The 20199-nt window shown below is 47.1% G+C and overlaps 1 protein-coding gene across 4 annotated transcripts in view; it reads right to left on the reverse strand.

Annotated features, from left to right (window-relative positions):
* The window catches only part of tbc1d5 (TBC1 domain family, member 5), a 93262-nt gene extending 82404 nt beyond the window's left edge, over positions 1-10858 (reverse strand). For all 4 annotated transcript variants that reach the window (XM_060905018.1, XM_060905019.1, XM_060905017.1 and 1 more), the window contains exon 1: positions 10771-10858. The gene's annotated coding sequence lies outside the window, so the exon portion shown is untranslated. The remainder of the gene's footprint in view (positions 1-10770) is intronic.
* Positions 10859-20199: the final 9341 nt, after the last annotated feature.

Raw genomic sequence — 20199 nt, forward strand, 5'->3', positions numbered from 1 at the left:
GGTGCTGGAATCTCCAAGTCCAACTTCAGACCTCAACCCAGTTAGATGCTGTGGCTAGATCTTAAGAGAGCTATTCATAAACAAATGCCCTCAAACATCAATGAACTGAAGCAATGTTGTGAAGAAAAGTGGGATAAAACGATGCGAGAGACTGATAAACTCCTAAAGAAAACTTTTACTTCAAGCTGTTACTCAACTTGATTCTACATGTTATTGAATCATAGGGTATACTTGTTTTTGTTTCCACTCCTGGTTTCTGAGTGTGAGTTTACTTTTTTTGGGGGGGAAAAAAAAAAAAAAAAAGACCTCACATTGAAATCTGTTGTGTCCTTTTGTCGTCACCTGAGGTTTGTTCATGTACAGAAGCTGGTGAGGACTGCACAACTGTTATTTTGACCCTGAAAAATAAAAACAGAATTTACGGAGGGTGTACTTTCTTTTTCTCATAACTGCACATCATTTCGCAACAAACCACACCAGGTGGAATACGCCATGCGTTTCAGTGGTTAGCATGGTTGCCTCACAGAGCTAAATAAGTGGTAGCTATGGAGCTAAACACTTGCATAGCTCTTTTTCCCCCACACTGAGCTTTCAGAGTGCACGTTTCTCTGCTTTTACACTAGAAGGAGGAACTGAGAAATGAGTGGAGCTAAAACTACAGAAACAAACTTCCTGAGCAACGAAACAAAGTACATACCTTAAACAAAAGCTGTGAAGTCAAAGATCTATGTTTACAAGATCTGATGGTGGAAAGCTACACACTAGGTTTTGGGGTTCTTTTTCCTGAGAACACAGGAATATTTGTACCCGTCATTACAAGGAAAATTTTCAAAACGCCACAGCATGAGAGCAAGCCACGCTCTCCGTTAGATCAGTGGCTAAATGCTTGTTAAATCAACTCACATGCCTGACCTTCATCAGCTGGTTACAGAGCTGCACCAATCACATGACCTTCAGGAATTCCACCAGCTTCAAGCAGAACTCAGATTGTAATAAAATATTTGAGAGCTAATATTACACTCGTGCCTCACACAGACTGCAACATGAAGTTCAGCATAGACTTTATTCAATCTGAGAACAAATCTAGAGATGATACCAAATCCTGATCACTCCTTCTTCTGGCTGTTCCCAATAAGGTCCTTTCATCTCCTCCTATTCTCTACATCTTCTATCACACCAACTGTCCTCCTTCACCACATCCATAAATCTTATCTTTGGTCTTCGCTTTTTCCTTCTACCTGGCAACTCCATCTCCAGCATCCCCCCCCCCAATATCTTTCTTCCCTGGATCTCTCCTCTGTACATCTCCAAACCATCTCAATCTCACCTCTCTCACTTTGTCTCCAAACCATCGGACATGTGCCATCCCTCTAATATATTCATTTCTAATCCTGTACAACTTTGTCACTCTCAATGAAAACCTCGACACCAACTCTGCTACCTCCACTTCAGCTTCCTGTCTTTTTTTTGCTGGCAACCTTCTGTCACAAATCACTCCTGACATTCTCCTCCATCCATTCCAACCTGCTTGCACTCTCTTCTTCACTTCTCTTCCATACTCGCCATTACTTTGTCCAGTTGACCCCAGATATTTGAACTCATCTGCTTTGACAACTTCTATTCCTTGTAGCTGTACCATTCCACTGTGCTCACCCTCATTCACACACATGTACTCCATCTTGCTCCTACTGACTTTCATTCCCCTTCTCTCTAGTGCACACCTTCATGTCTCCAAGTTTTCTTCCACTTGCTCTCTGTTCTCACTGTCCATCATTGTCCATGAGGCCTCTTGCCCGATGTCATCTGTCAAACTGTCCATTACCACTGCAAACAGGAAAGGGCTTAGGGCCGAGCCCTGGTGCAATCCAACATCCACCTTAAACGTCTCCGTCATTCCCACTGCACATCTCACTGCTGTCACACTCTCTTCATACATATCCTGCACCAATCTCATATACTTCTCCGCCACTCCTGACTTCCTCATGCAGTACCACAGCTCCTCTCTCGGCACCCTGTCATATGCCTTCTCTAAATCCACAAACACACAATCCAGCTCCTTCTGGCCTTCTCCATACTTTTCCATCAACATTCTCAAAGCAAACATTGCATCTGTAGTCCTTTTTCCTGGCATGAAACCATATTGCTGCTCACATATCTCCACCTCTCCTCTTAGCCGAGCTTCCACTTCTCTTTCCCGTAACTTCATGCTGTGGCTTAACCTTACGCCTCTATCATTACTACATCAACCTTGTTCTTGAATATTGGTACCAGTATACTACTTCTCCATTCCTCAGGCGTCCTCTCACTTTCTAAGGTCTTGTTAAACAATCTAGGTCAAAAAGTCAATTGCCGGGGGCGTCGTGGCTCAGGTGGATAAGGCGCCATATCATAAATCCGGGGACCCGGGTTCGATTTCCCGATCCCTCCCCGCCTCTCTCTCCCTCTCATTTCCTGTCTCTACACTGTCCTATCCAATAAAGGTGGAAAAAGCCCAAAAAAAATCTTTAAAAAAAAAGTCAATTGCCATCTCTCCTAAGCATCTCCATGCCTCCACTGGTATATCATCTGGGCTGACTGCCTAACCACTTTTTGTTCTTACTTCCTCCTTGCTAATCTGCTTTACTTCCTGATTCACTATCTCCACCTCAGCCAATCTTCTCTCTCTTTCATTTTCTTCATTCATCAGCTTCTCAAAGTGCTCCAGCCACCTTCTCAACACACCCTCTTCACTTGTCAGCACATTTCTACTGCATCCTTTATCAGCCAAAACTGCTGCACATCCTTCTCAGCTTGATCTCTTTGTCTTGCTAATCGGTACAGGTCCCTTTCTCCAGTTAGTTTCTAACCTTTCAGATAGTTCATCACACGCCTTTTCCCTTACCACTGCTCTCTTTGCTTTCCCCTCACATCTCCTTGTATTCTTGTCTGCTCTCTTAGGCTCTCTTTTTATCCCAGTTTTGCATTGCCAACTTCTTTCTCCTTATACTCTCCTGGACTTTCTCATTCCACCACTAAGTCTCCTGTTCTTCCTTTCTTTGTCCTGTCATCACTCCCAGTACCTTCCTCTCTGTCTCCCTCACTAGTTCTGCCATAGTTGTCCAATCATCTAATATCTCTTCACCCAATGTCTGTCTCACCATATCTCTAAATTCTGACTTTCAATCTTCCTTCTTCAACTTCCACCATCTGATTTCTGGCTTAGCTTTCTCTTTCTTCCTCTTCTTTACCACCAAGATCATCTTCCCAACCACCATCCGATGCTGCTTAGCTACACTCTCCCCTGCTATCACTTTGCAGTCTCCAATCTCCTTCAGATTGCATCTCTAACAGAAAATATAGTCCATCTGAGAACACCTTCCTCCACTCTCATGTTCCTCTATGCTCTTCTTTCTTCTTAAAGGAACAGTCCACCGTACTTCCATAATGAAATATGCTCTTATCTGAATTGAGACGAGCTGCTCCGTACCTATCCGAGCTTTGCGCGACCTCCCAGTCAGTCAGACGCAGTCAGACGCGCTGTCACTCCTGTTAGCAATGTAGCTAGGCTCAGTATGGCCAATGGTATTTTTTGGGGCTGTAGTTAGATGCGACCAAACTCTTCCGCGTTTTTCCTGTTTACATAGGTTTATATGAGCAGTGATATGAAACAAGTTCAGTTACACAAATTGAAACGTAGCGATTTTCTATGCTATGGAAAGTGCGCACTATAATGACAGGCGTACTAACACCTTCTGCGCGCTTCGGCAGCGCATTGATATCTGAGCTCCGTATCAATGCGCTGCCGAAGGTGTTAGTACGCCTGTCATTACAGTGCGGACTTTCCATAGCATAGAAAATCGCTACGTTTCAATTTGTGTAACTGAACTTGTTTCATATCACTGCTCATATAAACCTATGTAAACAGGAAAAATGCAGAAGAGTTTGGTCGCATCTAACTACAGCCCCAAAAAATACCATTGGCCATGCTGAGCCTAGCTACATTGCTAACAAGAGTGACAGCGTGTCTGACTGCATCTGACTGACTGGGAGGTCGCGCAAAGCTCGGACAGGTACGGAGCAGCTCGTCTCAATTCAGGTAAGAGCATATTTCATTATGGAAGTACGGTGGACTGTTCCTTTATAGTGTGTATTCACCACAGCTATTTCCATCCTCTTTGCAAAATCCATCACCATCTGCCATTTCTCTGCTTTACTCCCTACCTCTTCATCACCCCTGTTCCCTACTCCAGCATGCCCATTTGGGTCTGCTCCAACCACCACTCCTTCCTTTTTTGGTATACTTTGAACTCATTCCAGAATTCTTCTTTCTTCTCCATCTCGCACCCCACTTGATGGGCATATGCACCAACAAGCGGTGCTCATCACACCCATTATTCCATCACACACACACACACACACACACGTCATTCACCTGCTTACCTGACACACTGAGCCATGCACTTCTCTTCCCAAGAGAGACAAACAATAAAGTAATCAAGTCCGCAGTCAAGTTAACAATACATGGTAAAGCCACAAGACAAATGGCCCGTCCACATGAGTACGCGGCCTCCCCCAATACGCTGTCATTTTGAAAAAAATCTCCGTAAACATGGCGTCGTTTCCAGAAATATCTGCGTCCACACGGATTCACTGGAAACGACCCAAAACACTGTAGTACATATGCCAGGCCTGTATGTGGCGCCACCACACCAATACACTAAAACCGGAAGAGAAGCCACGGAGCATGCGTATAAAGGTCACGCGCGGTTTACAAACAAGCTCATAACACGAGAAGAGGACGATCGTGGCCAGCGCAACTATGAGAGGAAGAAGAGAGTCTTTTGTGTGGACTGACAATGAAGTGGAACTATATGGTAGAAGCCTGTAGTCCGCCATTGTTGTTGTTATGACACGTCTAGCGGCGGAGGTTAAAGGTTAGAGAGGCGGGGCTTATATGTCATCGTTTCTGAAAAAATCCGCATTCACCATCCAGACGACTCTGGGCTATCTGGCGTTTTAGGATTTTCCCACTCTGGGACCCGTTTTCAAAAAAATACCGGTTTCACACCTTGAAAAAGCCAGATCCGTCTGGACGCGAGGCCGAAACGATAAAGTATTTATGCGGATTCGACAAAAACGTACTCGTGTGGACGGGCTAAACAATGCTAAACAAGCCTCACTTAGGTGGGGTTTACATTAGACCGTATCAGCGGATCATCAGATTAATGTTTTTAAAAACGATTAGCGTGCACACACCAACGCCAATACACGATTTGCGTGCACACAGCAACACCAATACACGGATACGCTAATCACATGACTAATTCGGCACGTAAGTTGAAATGTGTCAGTGCGACTCATCGCTTCCTCCTCAGCGGTTGCGCTCCAAATCACTCCGCCCTGAACAGCGAGTGCCCTCTGGAGGGTGCGCACTCCGGCCTTGCGCAGCTCACAGAGTGCGCGAGTGAAGCGCACGAGCAGTGATTCGGGACTGAGCCGCTGTGCGCATATCACTTACCACTTGCAAGTGGAAGGATGGCAAGCCTAAAGACAATCATAACTACACAATGGGCAGTATTTGCATCAGTATTTGCAGTATTTTCATACTTTTATACTCTTTAATGAAAGGTGATACAAGGCGGAAGTCCGCGCCGTTTTTCAGCAGTCGCGTCACATGACCAACGCCAGCGAATCAGGAAGGTGGATGTCACAGTGACGTTGTCCAATGAGACGCCAGCTAGAGCTCAGCACAGCGTATCCGCGTATTCTGAATGTTTACACAGCACCGGATCAGACACGATCTGGATTGAATACGTGGACCCTGGCGGATTCCCGTTTCCAGGCGGTTTAATGTAAACGGACAGTGCATCCGCGAAGAAAACGAGACAGATACGGTCTAATGTAAACTTGGCCTTAGGTGTCGATTACTAACAGTTACTAAGAACAGCAATCAAAGGACGAAATGACTGCTGATACCACTAAACTTAACACTTGGTTAAAGCATACTGGCAGTGTTTTTTTTTTTTTACACCCTCTGCCCCGCCCAACCCCTCGGCACAACATAAATAACATCAGTGATTCGCAGCTCATGAATGAGCTGAATGGTGATGATTTAGAAAACACAGTGAGTCGGTGGGTGGACACTGACAACAATACACCAGTAACTGCAGTCATTTCCATAACAGATAAAGAAATCAATCATCGCCTCCGTTCACGATCCTTTAACTCTGTCAATAACGTGAGTTGTGACAAGTGGGTCCATTTCAGTATTAAGAACTTTTTGGACATCCGCCAAAATGTTTGTTAGACACATTAGACATTCCAGGCCTTTAGCAGACGCTCTTATCCAGAGCAACATACAGCATGACCCTAACATACCAACAGTAGTGGGCAGCCCAGGATTAGGTGTCTTGCTCAAGGGCACTTCAGCCATTCCTGCTGGTCCAGGGAATTGAATTATCGACCTTTTGGTCCCAAAGCTGCTTTTCTAACCTTTAGGCCATGGCTTCTTCTTTAGTGGGGTTGGAATGTAATTTGTGATTAAAAAAAAAAATTTTTTTTAAAAATCAAGCAACAAATACAGACGCATATAGAACAAACTGAACTGTCAGGACATTCCTTTACGACATAACAATACAAGTATGTAACCGTGGAGCTGCTACATGACCAAGTCATTTTAGATAGTGTGTGTGTGGAGTGAAAGGGGGAAATGTTACAATTACAGTGAACTACAGAGCACCTCAGCATTCCTGCTTGTTCTGTTGAATAAGGTGACCAGACGTCCCCATTTTCCAGGGACAGTCCCCATTTCTGGTGGCCTATCCCCAGCTTGAGCTGTCTCCGGAAACGTTCCCGTTTTTAACCATGACCAACAGACCCCCCCCAAAAAAAAGACAGAAAATTTAAAAAACAAAAAACACAGACTGAAACATCTACCAGATTTCAGCAGACGCCTCGCGTATTATTTTGTGCATCTCTTTACAGTGCACATCACGGGTAAATTCAGGAGTAAGATCAATGTAATTCTCCTATTCTATATTAAACTTTGGTCAAATATCTGTAACATTTCTGCATTCTCTGCAGTTTTTTTTTTTACCTTGTGCAATACCAGAAAAATTCAGTTGAAATCGAATTGGTCCGCCTCTGAAAAAACTTGGCATGTGGATTTCCCGGCAAACATTGATTTTCGTGATGTCGCGTGCGGGACGCCTCCCTCTGAATCCTACGTCAGCGCTGGTTTGTTTATGAGAAAACGACCTGGTGCTTTTCTGCAAATTTCTTCAACGTTATCAAGTAATTATTAAAATGGGTAACAGATGTATCGTAGGAGGGTGTAGTAACACCAATCGTGATGGGATTAGTACTCATCATTTCCCAAAAGACCGGACAATGAGAGAGAAATGGGAGCGCTTGGTCTACACAGGCTGTGCACTGAAACCGTGCAAAGCTTGTGCAGCCTGCTGGCGCTTAAGCAGGTAACGTCACAAATCTGGCTCCAGACTCCCTTAGGATTTTTCCAGATGCGTTTTGTTATTTTATTTTTTTCTGCTGTAGACAGATGGCCTTGTGCAAAATTACCTTTCTGGATGAGTGTGTAAAGGGACATACTTTCATATTAAAAAACACGAAATTGGTCCAGAATATGCATTTTAAGACGGGCTCAGGTCAATAGCAGAGATGTTCGAGAACAGAGGTTCTCAACCACTGGGCTGCAGCCCATTAGTGGGCCACGAAGCACCATACAGTGGGCTATGAATTATTTTCCAAGTTTGAAGCCAAACACGAAATAGTTCAAGATGTCACAGTGTCCCAAATCCGGTAGCTGGTTTGCCAAACACTTTTCAAATGGAATAAATACATTTGTGGGTAAATTAAGAACAAGCCTTTATTTTTGTCACATTCCTCCTCTGCATTTAGCCCATGTGTGCGTGCATGCGCACTCACACATGGACAGAAAGAGAGAGAGAGAGAGAGAGAGAGAGAGAGAGAGAGAGAGAGGGAGCACGAGTGCAGTGAGCAGAATAAATAAATACATGTGTGGGTAAATTCTATGAATCTGTGATGCCTGCTGGAAGAGAAGAGCAGGGAGGATTGAGAATCGAGCCGCTGTGGTTTGTTTACACCCAATACTAAAACTTGTAGCGTCGGAGCAACCATTGCAAAGATGCGTACAAAGCCCAGGAATTCCTCCCTACCCGGGCAAAAACAATACAGGATTTATCTTGCAGTGTCCTGATCCCCAGATCTTTAACCCAGCCACGTATAAAGAGTTGTTCTCCTCCATGCTCTTCCAGGTTTTCGTCTATGTGTCCATGTAGAACGATGTCTGCAGCACCAAGTAGTTTGAGATGTTTAAGGGGAGACCCTCAGAAAACCATCAGGTTTCAGGCCGATCCTGCATGTCTTGTATTTGTTATATCTTGTTAAGCCAATTTTGTTCTTGCATGTGCAATAAACAACAACAATATCAGGGAACTCAATGAATAGATAATTTTCCAACTCATAATGAATAAGTGAATAACTTTATTTAAACATGGTAAGTTGATCAGCAGAGCTGGTGGGGTCGTGCACGGACAGATGCAAATAATTACAAAAGTAGAAAAATATACACGATCTTTTAAGAAAATAAATAAATTAACAGATAAACAGATGTTAAGTTTATCTTCACATTAAGTTAATTAATAGTATACAGTGGTGCTTGAAAGTTTGTGAACCCTTTAGAATTTTCTATATTTCTGCATAAATATGACCTAAAACGTCATCAGATTTTCACACAAGTCCTAAAAGTAGATAAAGAGAACCCAGTTAAACAAATGAGACAAAAATATTATACTTCCTCATTTATTTATTGAGGAAAATGATGTAATATGGCACGGTGGTGTAGTGGTTAGCGCTGTCGCCTCACAGCAAGAAGGTCCGGGTTCGAGCCCCGTGGCCGGCGAGGGCCTTTCTGTGTGGAGTTTGCATGTTCTCCCCGTGTCCGCGTGGGTTTCCTCCGGGTGCTCCGGTTTCCCCCACAGTCCAAAGACATGCAGGTTAGGTTAACTGGTGACTCTAAGGCCCAATCCCAATTCTAATTTCTACCCCTCCCCCTTCGCCCTTCCCCTTGAAACTGAGCTACAAGGGATAGGGCTTGAAATTCAACCCCTACGTATTGGGATAGCCCTTCAACGATCGCATACGTCATCGCGTACCTCCGTCAGCGTTTACGTTAGCAAAACGCGACCAAATGTGTCATTGGCTGCGACCAGCCGCTACAGTCAGAGCCAGAACCAGAAATCTCTGCTGGCAGGGTGTGATTTGTTAACTAACACCACTGAATGGGATATCTTTGGCGCTTCGTGCACCACATCCGACAGAATGAGGTGTCAGAACACTCATGTAAACAATAAAAGCGAGAATAACAGAACAAAACGTACGCAGTCAAGCAACCGAAAACAATACTCACTCCCAAAGCTTTTTAGCAGCAGCTTGGATTTCAGAAATCGCTGCTCATTCTCAGCTCGAAAGCGAATCAAGCGGCGTGTTTCCTCTGGATAACAACTTAAAACACGTAAATAATGGAGAAAATACATTTATGACAATCTTTCGCCGCGGGAACCGCCATCTTTCTGAAATCCGCATGAAATCTCGCTGAAATCTGCATGGCATTGTGGGAAATCACTCAAACCCCTTCGTTCGGAGTCAGCTCCAGGAAAATCTCCGTTTGGAGGGGTACAGAAGCCCTACCCCTTCCCCTACCCCTCCGCGTTAACTGGGATTGGGATACCCCTACCCCTTCACGTGAACGTGCAAAATGGAGGGGAAGGGCCAAGGGGTTGGTCCAAGGGGTGAAATGGGATTCAGCCTAAATTGAGCGTAGGTGTGAATGTGAGTGTGAATGGTTGTCTGTGTCTATGTGTCAGCCCTGTGATGACCTGGCGACTTGTCCAGGGTGAACCCCGCCTTTCTCCCGTAGTCAGCTGGGATAGGATCCAGCTCGCCTGCGACCCTGTAGAACAGGATAAAGCGGCTACAGATAATGAGATGAGATGCATGTCCATTACTAGCGGCATACATAGTAATTAATTTAATACATTTATTTTCATGGGTCTAAAACGTCTATTTCAGCTCGCTTACAATTTAAGAGTCTATAAATCTACACTATGGACCCAGACCAGAGATTTTCACATTGTCTTTAGTTAATGTGAACCGAAAGCAGTTGCAGAATCGGCCTGCAGCGCACTCAGTGAGGAAAATCACACTTTTTAATGCAATGAGCAATCAAAATATATGAAAACCAGAAATGCCCCCCCCTTTTTTTTTTTTACAAAGATTAAAATATTAGATGGGTTTTTTTAAATATTTTCACCACTGAACCAAAAATGTCCCCAGTTTTCTTCTCAGAAATCTGGTCACCTTCCTGTTTAACCTACAACATTCAGGGGGGAAATATTCCTGTAAATCATAGCTTTAAAAAAAGGAGCTGAACTGATGGACTGAACACAATGACGCCTTTCTGACAGGTTCCACTGAATACGCAGTGCGTTCCTACAGAGAATCAGCGCTTCCGCACCTGAGTAATCACCGCATTAACTGCGCTCCTCATCCGCCACGAGAGTTTACTGAGAGCCAGGGCAGGTCGAGTGAGTCAGGCTGCCGGGGCAGGGTTAGCCTGCCTGCTAGCTGGGTGTTTTACTCACACACTTCAACCTTCATCACAGCTAATGACACTAAACAGGGTTATTTCCTCCCTCTGTCTCTCACACACTCTCACACACACTCTGACACCCCCGCGGGGAGTTTATTTACCTGCAGGTGTTCTTCACGCAGGGCTTTCCATCCTGCAGGCTGCATGTAAACACAGGAGCGCGAGCCAGGAGGAAGTGTTGCAGAGCAGCTGCTCGCACACGTGACACGACACCGGAAGTCTATGCGACACAGCACAAATAATATAATAGCTGTATTTTCAAAATAAAACACGCCTGTAGTTCCCCAGTCTGGAGCATATATATATATATATTAGCAAGAAGGTTCTGGGTTCGAGCCCAGCGGCCGGTGTGGGCCTTTCTGTGTGGAAAAAAAAGGGGTTTTTTTATTTGTATATTTTTATTATTTAACTATAGTATGAACAAAGCACATTCACATGACCAAAAAAATACATAATTAAATTTAAAAAAATAATAATAATAATCAAAAAATAAATAAATAATCACGGTTTACAGACAGAGCAAAAATGAAAATTGACACACAGAGATGTGTACAGCAGTAGGAGCCCTTACGAAAATCTACCATGGTTTACGATGGTGTTACCATGGTTTTTATGTAGTAACCATGATTCTACCATGGTATCTCATGGTTATTCTAAGTACTATGAATAACCAACCATAGTATTACTATGGTTCATCCATGGTACTGCAGTAGCTGTGGTAGCATCATAGTTGTATGTGTAATAGGTCATAGTAACTACGAAATTAGTTTAAAAAGGGATAGTATGGTTTTTAAAAGGATGCACTAACTGTAGTATTACCATGCTTTCGTCCAACAGTCAATGCTGTAGAGAAGGATCTCGATTAACAGCCCAGATCCATTAACATTTACTTAGAACCTAAAAATTGAAGTGAAGATTGAGGTAAAATGCACCATGGTTTTCATGGTTACCCAAAAAACCATGAAAACCATGAATAACTATAAACCATGGTAAAACCATGGTTAGTTTTCATAGTAAAACCATGGTTAATTTTCGTAAGGGAGTGAGTCAGTCTTTACCATTAATAAACATCAGGAAAGGATCCCAGATCTTATTGAAAAGTCTTATGCCCCTTTTCCACCAAAGCAGTTCCAGGGCTGGTTCAGGGCCAGTGCTTAGTTTGGAACCGGGTTTTCTGCTTCCACTGACAAAGAACTGGCTCTGGGGCCAGAAAAACCGGTTCCAGGCTAGCACCAGCTCTTTGCTGGGCCAGAGGAAAGAACCGCTTACGTCAGTGAGGGGGTGGAGTTGTTAAGACCAACAACAATAGCAAGACCACAAAAGGTTGCCATTTTTAAACAAGCGATGAGATATCATGGATGCAGTAAAGCAGCAGTCATCCATTATTGTTGTTGTTGTTGTTGCTGCTTCTTCTTCTCCGTGTTGTTGTTGCTTCAATGTTCACACCAAGGTTTATGCAAACGCAGCGACGTAACTGACTGTAGAGCTCTCTTAGGTGTGGGTGGAGCACAGAGGACGGCAGGACAAAGCTTCAGGGAACAACAGGCTTTTATTGCCAGACTTTTCAGTATAACAATCGTTCGTATTTAGTAAATACACACACACACACGCTGTGTTCTTGTCCCGGGAAGAGCTCTCCTCTGCTCTCCCTCTGCCTCCTTAAATAGGGCGCGGTACTGGGAAGACACACAAACACAGGTGTAGCGCTCTTTGAAGTGTGGGTGGAGCACAGAGGACGGCAGGACAACGCTTCAGATGCAAAAAGGCTTTTTATTCCCAGACTTTTCAGTATAATAGCCAGTTTTTAATCTGCTAGCGTAACACACACACACACACTGTGTTCTTGTCCCGGGATGAGCTCTCCTCTGCTCTCCCTCTGCCTCCTTAAATAGGGCATGGTTACTGGGAAAACACACAAAACACAGGTTAATTACCATCAGGTGTAGTGATTCTGCCACTCACCTTCCCTGGCTCCGCCCTCCTGTCACAGACCAGCGCTTGACCACGCCCCCACTGCCACATACCCCCACCGCCCGACTCAGGCTGGGCGCCCGTCTGGCCCGCAGCCGACTCCCCCCCCCCCCCCCCCCCCCAACGGGAGAGGAAGTCCGCCACAACCATCTGCACCCCTGGCCTGTGAACCACCTTGAAATTGAAGGGTTGGAGTGCCAGATACCAACGGGTGATCCGCGCGTTGGCATCTTTCATGCGGTGGAGCCACTGGAGGGGCGCGTGGTCCGAACAGAGGGTGAAAGGGTGCCCCAGCAGGTAGTAACGGAGGGCGAGGACCGCCCACTTGATCGCCAGGCATTCCTTCTCAATAGTGCTGTAGCGCCCCTCACGCACCGACAGCTTCCTACTAATGTACAGGACAGGGTGATCCTCCCCCTCCACCTGCTGGGACAAAACGGCCCCCAGCCCTCTGTCCGACGCATCCGTCTGCAACATAAAAGGGAGAGAGAAGTCAGGGGAGTGTAAAAGTGGCCCCCCACACAGTGCAGCCTTTACCTCAGAGAAAGCCCGCTGGCACTGCTCCGTCCACTGGACCGGATCTGGCGCCCCCTTTTTAGTGAGGTCAGTCAGCGGGCAGGTGACGTCCGAATAATTAGGTATAAACCTACGATAGTAGCCAGCCAGCCCCAGGAACTGTCTCACCCCCTTTTTGGTCTTGGGCCTCGGGCAGGCCGCAATCGTTGCTGTCTTATTAATTTGGGGACGCACCTGCCCGTTGCCCAAGTGGAAGCCCAGATACCGTACTTCCACCCGCCCAATTGCACACTTCTTCAGGTTGGCAGTGAGACCCGCCCGCCTCAGCGACCTAAGGACGGCCCTCAGGTGTTGCAGGTGCCGCTGCCAGTCGTTACTATAAATGATAATGTCGTCCAGATATGCGGCCGCATAGGTGGCGTGGGGCCGGAGGACCCTGTCCATCAGCCGCTGAAACGTAGCGGGTGCCCCAAACGGAAGTGTGACGAATTGGTGTAAGCCAAACGGTGTGGAAAAGGCCATTTTCTCCCAGGATAATGGAGTCAAGGGGATCTGCCAATATCTCTTCGTCAAATCCAGTGTCAAGTAAAAGCGAGCTGTGCCTAGTCGATCAAGCAGCTCATCAATACGAGGCATTGGGTACGCGTCGAATTTAGACACCGCGTTGACTTTTCTATAGTCCACACAGAACCGGACCGACCCGTCGGCCTTGGGTACCAAGACCACTGGGCTGCTCCAGTCACTGTGGGACTCCTCGACGATGCCCATTTTGAGCATGGTCTGAAGTTCTTCCCGAACCACCTTTTTTTTGTGTTCGGGTAGCCTGTAAGGGCGGCTACGCACTACCACCCCCGGGGGCGTCTCTATGTGGTGTTCTATGAGGTTAGTGCGACCGGGCAGGGGCGAGAACACATCCGAAAACTCGGCCTGCAACTGGGCGCCCTCCGTGAGTTGGGTCGGGGAGAGGTGGTCTCCACAGGGGACCGGAGAGGTACGTGATGCCAATGTCCCTTTTTGAACCTCTGGCCCCAGCTCCGCCTTCTCCGGAACTACCGACACCAACGCCACGGGGACCTCCTCGTTCCAGAGTTTAAGCAGATTGAGGTGGTAGATCTGTAGCGCCCCCTCCCTGTCCATTCGCCTTACCTCATAGTCGACGTCCCCGACTCGCCGTGTGACCTCAAAGGGTCCTTGCCACTTGGCGATTAATTTCGAGCTCGACGTGGGCAACAGTACGAGTACCTTATCTTCCGGAATGAACTCTTTAAGGCACGTGCCCTTGTTGTACAGGCGGGCTTGCCGTTCCTGGGCCTGCCGCAAATTCTCCTGAGTTAGGTGGGTGAGCGTGTGGAGTTTTGCGCGCAGGTCCATAACGTACTGAATTTCGTTTTTACTCTGTGAAGGTCCCTCCTCCCAATTTTCCCACAGCACATCTAAGATCCCGCGCGGCTTACGCCCGTATAATAATTCAGATGGGGAGAACCCCGTGGAGGCTTGGGGGACCTCTCGCACTGCAAATAACAAGGGTTCGAGCCATTTATCCCAGTTACGTGCGTCCTCACTTACGAATTTTTTAATTATATTCTTGAGGGTGCGATTGAACCGTTCAACTAAACCGTCCGTTTGTGGGTGATAAACACTGGTGCGGATCGGCTTAATACCCAATAGCCCATACAGTTCGCTCAGTGTTCGTGACATAAACGAGGTGCCTTGGTCAGTCAGAATCTCTTTCGGGATTCCAACCCGGGAGATGACGTGGAAGAGGGCCTCTGCAATACTGCATGCTGAGATATTGCGAAGAGGCACCGCTTCTGGGTATCGCGTTGCATAGTCCACCAGAACCAATATAAAGCGGTACCCTCGTGTTGACCGATCTAATGGCCCGACGAGATCCATCCCAATTCTTTCGAACGGGGTCTCGATTAATGGTAGGGGGCGCAAAGGCGCTTTTGGAATGGCCGCTGGATTTACTAACTGGCATTCGCGGCATGCCGTACACCACTTACGGACGTCGCCGCGAATCCCCGGCCAATAGAATCGGGCCATTATCCGGGCTAGTGTCTTATCCTGCCCTAGGTGTCCAGCCATGGGATTAAAGTGAGCCGCCTGAAATACCAATTCCTGGTGGCTCTTTGGAATTAACAGCTGTGTGACTCGCTCTTTCGTCTGAGTGTCCTGCGTCACTCGGTATAATCTACGTATCCTTCATAATAGAAAAATAGGGGAAGGACGGGGTGGCGTTCGGCTGGAGCGTTTGACCATCGATTACTCTCACTTGGTCAAACGCATGTCGCAGAGTCTCGTCTCGCGATTGTTCTAATGGGAAATCCGTGAGGGATTCCCCAACAGAAAGAGGAGGAGCCTGCGGCTCCTCACTCTGTCGCGGAGATGACGTAGACGGCTCTGCGACAGCAGCTCCAGCCAAAGCGACACCGGGACCTCCCCCTGTCAAATGGCAGGACCCACTCTTTACGAGGCGCATCATTAAACCCCGAAATCCCGGCCAATCAGTCCCCAAAATTAAAGAGTGGGTAAGGCGAGGATTAACTGCCGCCTTCACTATAGATTTTTCCCCTCTGAAATATATGTGGACCGACACCAAAGGGGAGCTGTGAACATCCCCGTGCACACACAACACCTTTACCCCCTGTGCTCCCCCCAATGCCTCGTCTTGCACCAGGTTTTGGCGGATCGAGGTCTGATTGCAACCAGAATCCACCAACGCCTGATATGTAGCCCCTTGTACACTCACCGGTATGCAATACGCTCCGGCCCGATCGAGGGCAGCTTCTGGTGCGTCGGGGATCCGTACCACCGCGCCCACCTCCATTGCTGCGCACTGTTGTTGCAGATGGCGCGGCTCCCCGCAGCGCCAGCAAACCGGCCCGGGCTTTCCCTCTGCACCTGTGCTCTGGGGCTCACTCACCTGAGGGGGGGGAGAGACAGACACAGAAGGGAGAAACGGGAGGGCACCACGGGTGCGGCGGGCCGGCTGGGGTGGAGCTGGGCCCCGCCTCCGTGGTGGGGGAATGGGGCGAGGACGGGACACAGAAGGGAGGGGAGAAAGAGAGAGAGAAGAGGAGAGAAGAGAAGACGTTGTCGGCCGTCCTGCCACCGGAACAGCCGCCAAATGATCCTCCGCCAGTCCTACTGCCTGATCCAGCGACGCCGGGCGGTGGAACTGGACCCACTCCACAGTTCCGGCTGGTAAGCAGGCGATGAACTGCTCCAGCACCACCTGATCGATGATTCCCTCAGCCTCGCAATCGTCGGCCCTCAGCCACCACCAGCAGGCATCCCGGAGCTGCTGGCCGAACACGAAAGGCCGGCCGACTTCCTCCAACCGCAGCGCACGGAAGCGCTGGCGCTGTTGTTCTGGCGTGCGCCCCACGCGCTGGAGGACGGCCGGCAAAGGTCCGCGTAGGCCAGCCGGCGGTCGGCGGGGAGCTGTAGCGCGGCCAGCTGCGCCTCTCCCGTCAGGAGGGGGAGGAGGCGCGCCACACGCTGCTCCATCGGCCACCCCGAGGCTTCGGCGACCTGCTCGAACAAGGTGAGAAACGCCTCGGGGTCGTCCTGCGGGCCCATCTTGGTCACGGTGAGGGGAGACGGGCCCGCGGCCGGGGCGCTGGTGGACCCCGCCGACGCGAGGAGATGCCGGAACGCCTCGCGATCTTCCTGCTGGGCCAGCACCAGGGCTTCGAAGCGCCGCTCTTGCTCCTTTCGGAGTGTGACGAGCGCCTGGTGCTGGCTTTGCTGAGCCGTGGCGAGGGCGTGGACCAGGTCCGCGAACGGGGAGGATTCCATGGGGCTGCGAGGTTGGTGCTCCACCTTTCCTGGGTTTCAGCACCACTGTAGCACTCTTTGAAGTGTGGGTGGAGCACAGAGGACGGCAGGACAACGCTTCAGATGCAAAAAGGCTTTTTATTCCCAGACTTTTCAGTATAATAGCCAGTTTTTAATCTGCTAGCGTAACACACACACACACACACACACACACACACACACACACTGTGTTCTTGTCCCGGGATGAGCTCTCCTCTGCTCTCCCTTTGCCTCCTTAAATAGGGCGCGGTTACTGGGAAAACACACAAAACACAGGTTAATTACCGTCAGGTGTAGTGATTCTGCCACTCACCTTCCCTGGTTCCGCCCTCCTGTCACAGACCAGCACTTGACCACGCCCCCACTGCCACAACAGGTTAATTACCATCAGGTGTAGTGATTCTGCCACTCACCTTCCCTGGCTCCGCCCTCCTGTCACAGATCGGCGCTTGACCACGCCCCCGCTGCCACACTGACATATACGGCGACGTAATGACATGGCTCCCCTTAGCACCCCGAGCTATGGAAAAGCAAACTGGTTCTCAGCTAGCTCGCAAGTTGAACGAGTTGTGAACCAGCACCAGCACTGGCTCCGAACCAGCCCTGGAACTGATTTGGTGGAAAAGGGGTATCAGTCTATCTTTGTATCTATTTTTTCAAGATGCAAAACATTCCCCATTTCCCTCAGCCACATCTGATAAGTTGGTGCAGAGTCACTTGTCCACATACAGTATTCAGTATGATTTTTCTTGCCACAACCATTCCCACAGATACAGCTTGAGCCTCATAAGTGTTAGACAAAGGTAAAGCACCCATCCCACATAAGACAGCTACAAGAGGACTTGGGGACCAAGTCTTCCTATAGGCCCTAGAGTAGCAATGAAAAATATCAGTCCGGTAAGAGGACAACTTGGTGCAAGACCAAAAGGTGTGGGCTAGTGTCCCCTCAGCAATCTTACACCTGTTACAAAGAGGTGATGTTGTTGGGGCAAACCTGTGAATCTTCATCTTACAATAATATAGACGGTGTATGGTATTAACCCTTTGGTGACTGACCCCTTGAAAATGGTTCCTCCAGGAACGATGATGTTTCAGTTGTCAAGACAATGGAAAAACTAAAATACAAAAACAGAAAGATACGTCACAATGCTCTTGTGCACAAAACAAAATGCTCTTGTATTTTAGTTTTTCCGTTGTCTTGACAACTGAAACGTCATCGTTCCTGGAGGAACCATTTTCAAGGGGTCAGTCACCAAAGTTAAACTGTATGAGGTTATGTCTAGTGTTAACTGAACAATCATTTACATTAGCCAGACACTGGTCCCAGAACACCTCACTTATTTCTTCACTCAATTCCAGGGCCCAGGCCTGTCTATTGGCAGAGGTATCTGTATGTGATTGTGCAAGCAAGGCTTTATAAAAGTAAGATACAGACCCTCGACTGAGAGGGTTAAATTTGTTGATGATGTCAAGGGTTTCATGGCGGGGGATATTCTGATATTTGGGTGTGTGCTTTCTTGTGAATTCACGTATTTGAAAATATCTGAAGAGATTTGACATAGGAATACTGTATAAACTCTGAAGTTGGGCAAAAGAGGCAAACGTACCATCAACATATAGGGCGTTCAAATCATTAATACCCATCTGTTGCCACCAGGCCCGCCGACAGGGGGGGACAAACGGGTATGTTGTCCCGGGCCCAGGAATGGGGGGGCCCAGAACTGGGCTCTCATGAAGTTGCGATTATTTTATTTCATTTCAAAATGTGTTGATTTGGGGGAGAAATGTGCTATATTTGCATTCAATAAATGATTTCTAGATCTTTTGCCTTTATTGTCTTTGAAAAAGGCCTCAAGAACCCCCTACCACCCCTAATGCAAAAATGGTTTGGTCTGACTCTTTGATTAAGGGGAAAAAAACGACATCGTTCGATCATAGCGCTTCGACAATCAGCGTGCATGCCATTTGCCAACATGCACAAGTCAGGAGCACAGAAAAGAAAAGAAAAAAGAAAATGAGAAGAAGAAACCAAGAGACTCAGGGGCTCACTGCATAAATATTTTAAAAAAGATTCGGATGATGCAGCAGGTACTAGCAAAGGCAGTGGGGCAGCTGAGCCAGGTAAGACCAGTGTTGGGCACGTTACTTTCAAAAAGTAATTATAGTTACTAGTTACTTTTCCCAAAAAGTAACTGAGTTAGTAACGGAGTTACTTTGTCATAAAAGTAACTAATTACCAGGGAAAGTAATTATTCTGTTACATTTTGTTCCCCCTCAAAAAAAATCAAATTCAATTAGTGTAATCATAATAAAAGTGAATGTTAAATGTGTTTAATGACTGAAATGGACACTTAATAGAACCAATTAGTAATGTTATCTACACTATATTAATATTTTTGTGGGACAATGTGAGATAAGACATCTATCAAATGTAATATATTTTTGTAGTTATTAAAATTATGTTACTAATTACTGGCCACTGACGAGGACAAACGCTTTGTTCCTCGACATAATGTGCATTGCACGTAAACACTCTTGCCTTTTATTTCAAGTAATGAAAAGTAATGGCTGTATTTCCAGTGTGAAAGCGCAGTGCTGGGCTGACCGCTCACCATCGCTGTGTCTTCCGATTGAAAGAGCGCGCAGTAGTGCAGTAGGCGTGGCCTACCTACGTATGTTGTCCAAATCTACTCTGATTGGCTTACTGTGCCGTTGTCTCGTGTCTCCCCGCCCCACACGAAAGCAGAGTAAAGAAAGGCTGAACGAGCAGCGTGCCAGATGAGAACAACTTTAATAAAGTAACGCATAGTATTTTATTGTAAGTAACGGGAACGGCGTTATAACGATGTAAAAAGTAATTAGTTAGATTACTCGTTACTAAAAAAAGTAACACCATTAGTAACGCTGTTTATTTCTAACGCCGTTATTCCCATCACTGGGTAAGACACAGCCAACTTTTTCCCGCCCCGTAAAGTAACCCCAACCAAGGCACGCGCGGCACGCAATTCATGTTACAAACGAGGGGAGAGCAAGTCACACTGAACACCATATCAAACGCACAGGGCATTGAATCATTTCATAACCACAACGGCTTAATAACATTGTGTTTCATATATCTGATTGAAGCTAAGAATATTCACATTAGCCCGCAATCATATCCCGCCGTTTCTCGAGCGGTGTGTTCTTCTCTGCTTTTCACACTGGACAGTACGCACGCACGC

The sequence above is a fragment of the Neoarius graeffei genome, chromosome 22, assembly GCF_027579695.1.
Source record: "Neoarius graeffei isolate fNeoGra1 chromosome 22, fNeoGra1.pri, whole genome shotgun sequence".
NCBI lineage: Eukaryota > Metazoa > Chordata > Actinopteri > Siluriformes > Ariidae > Neoarius > Neoarius graeffei.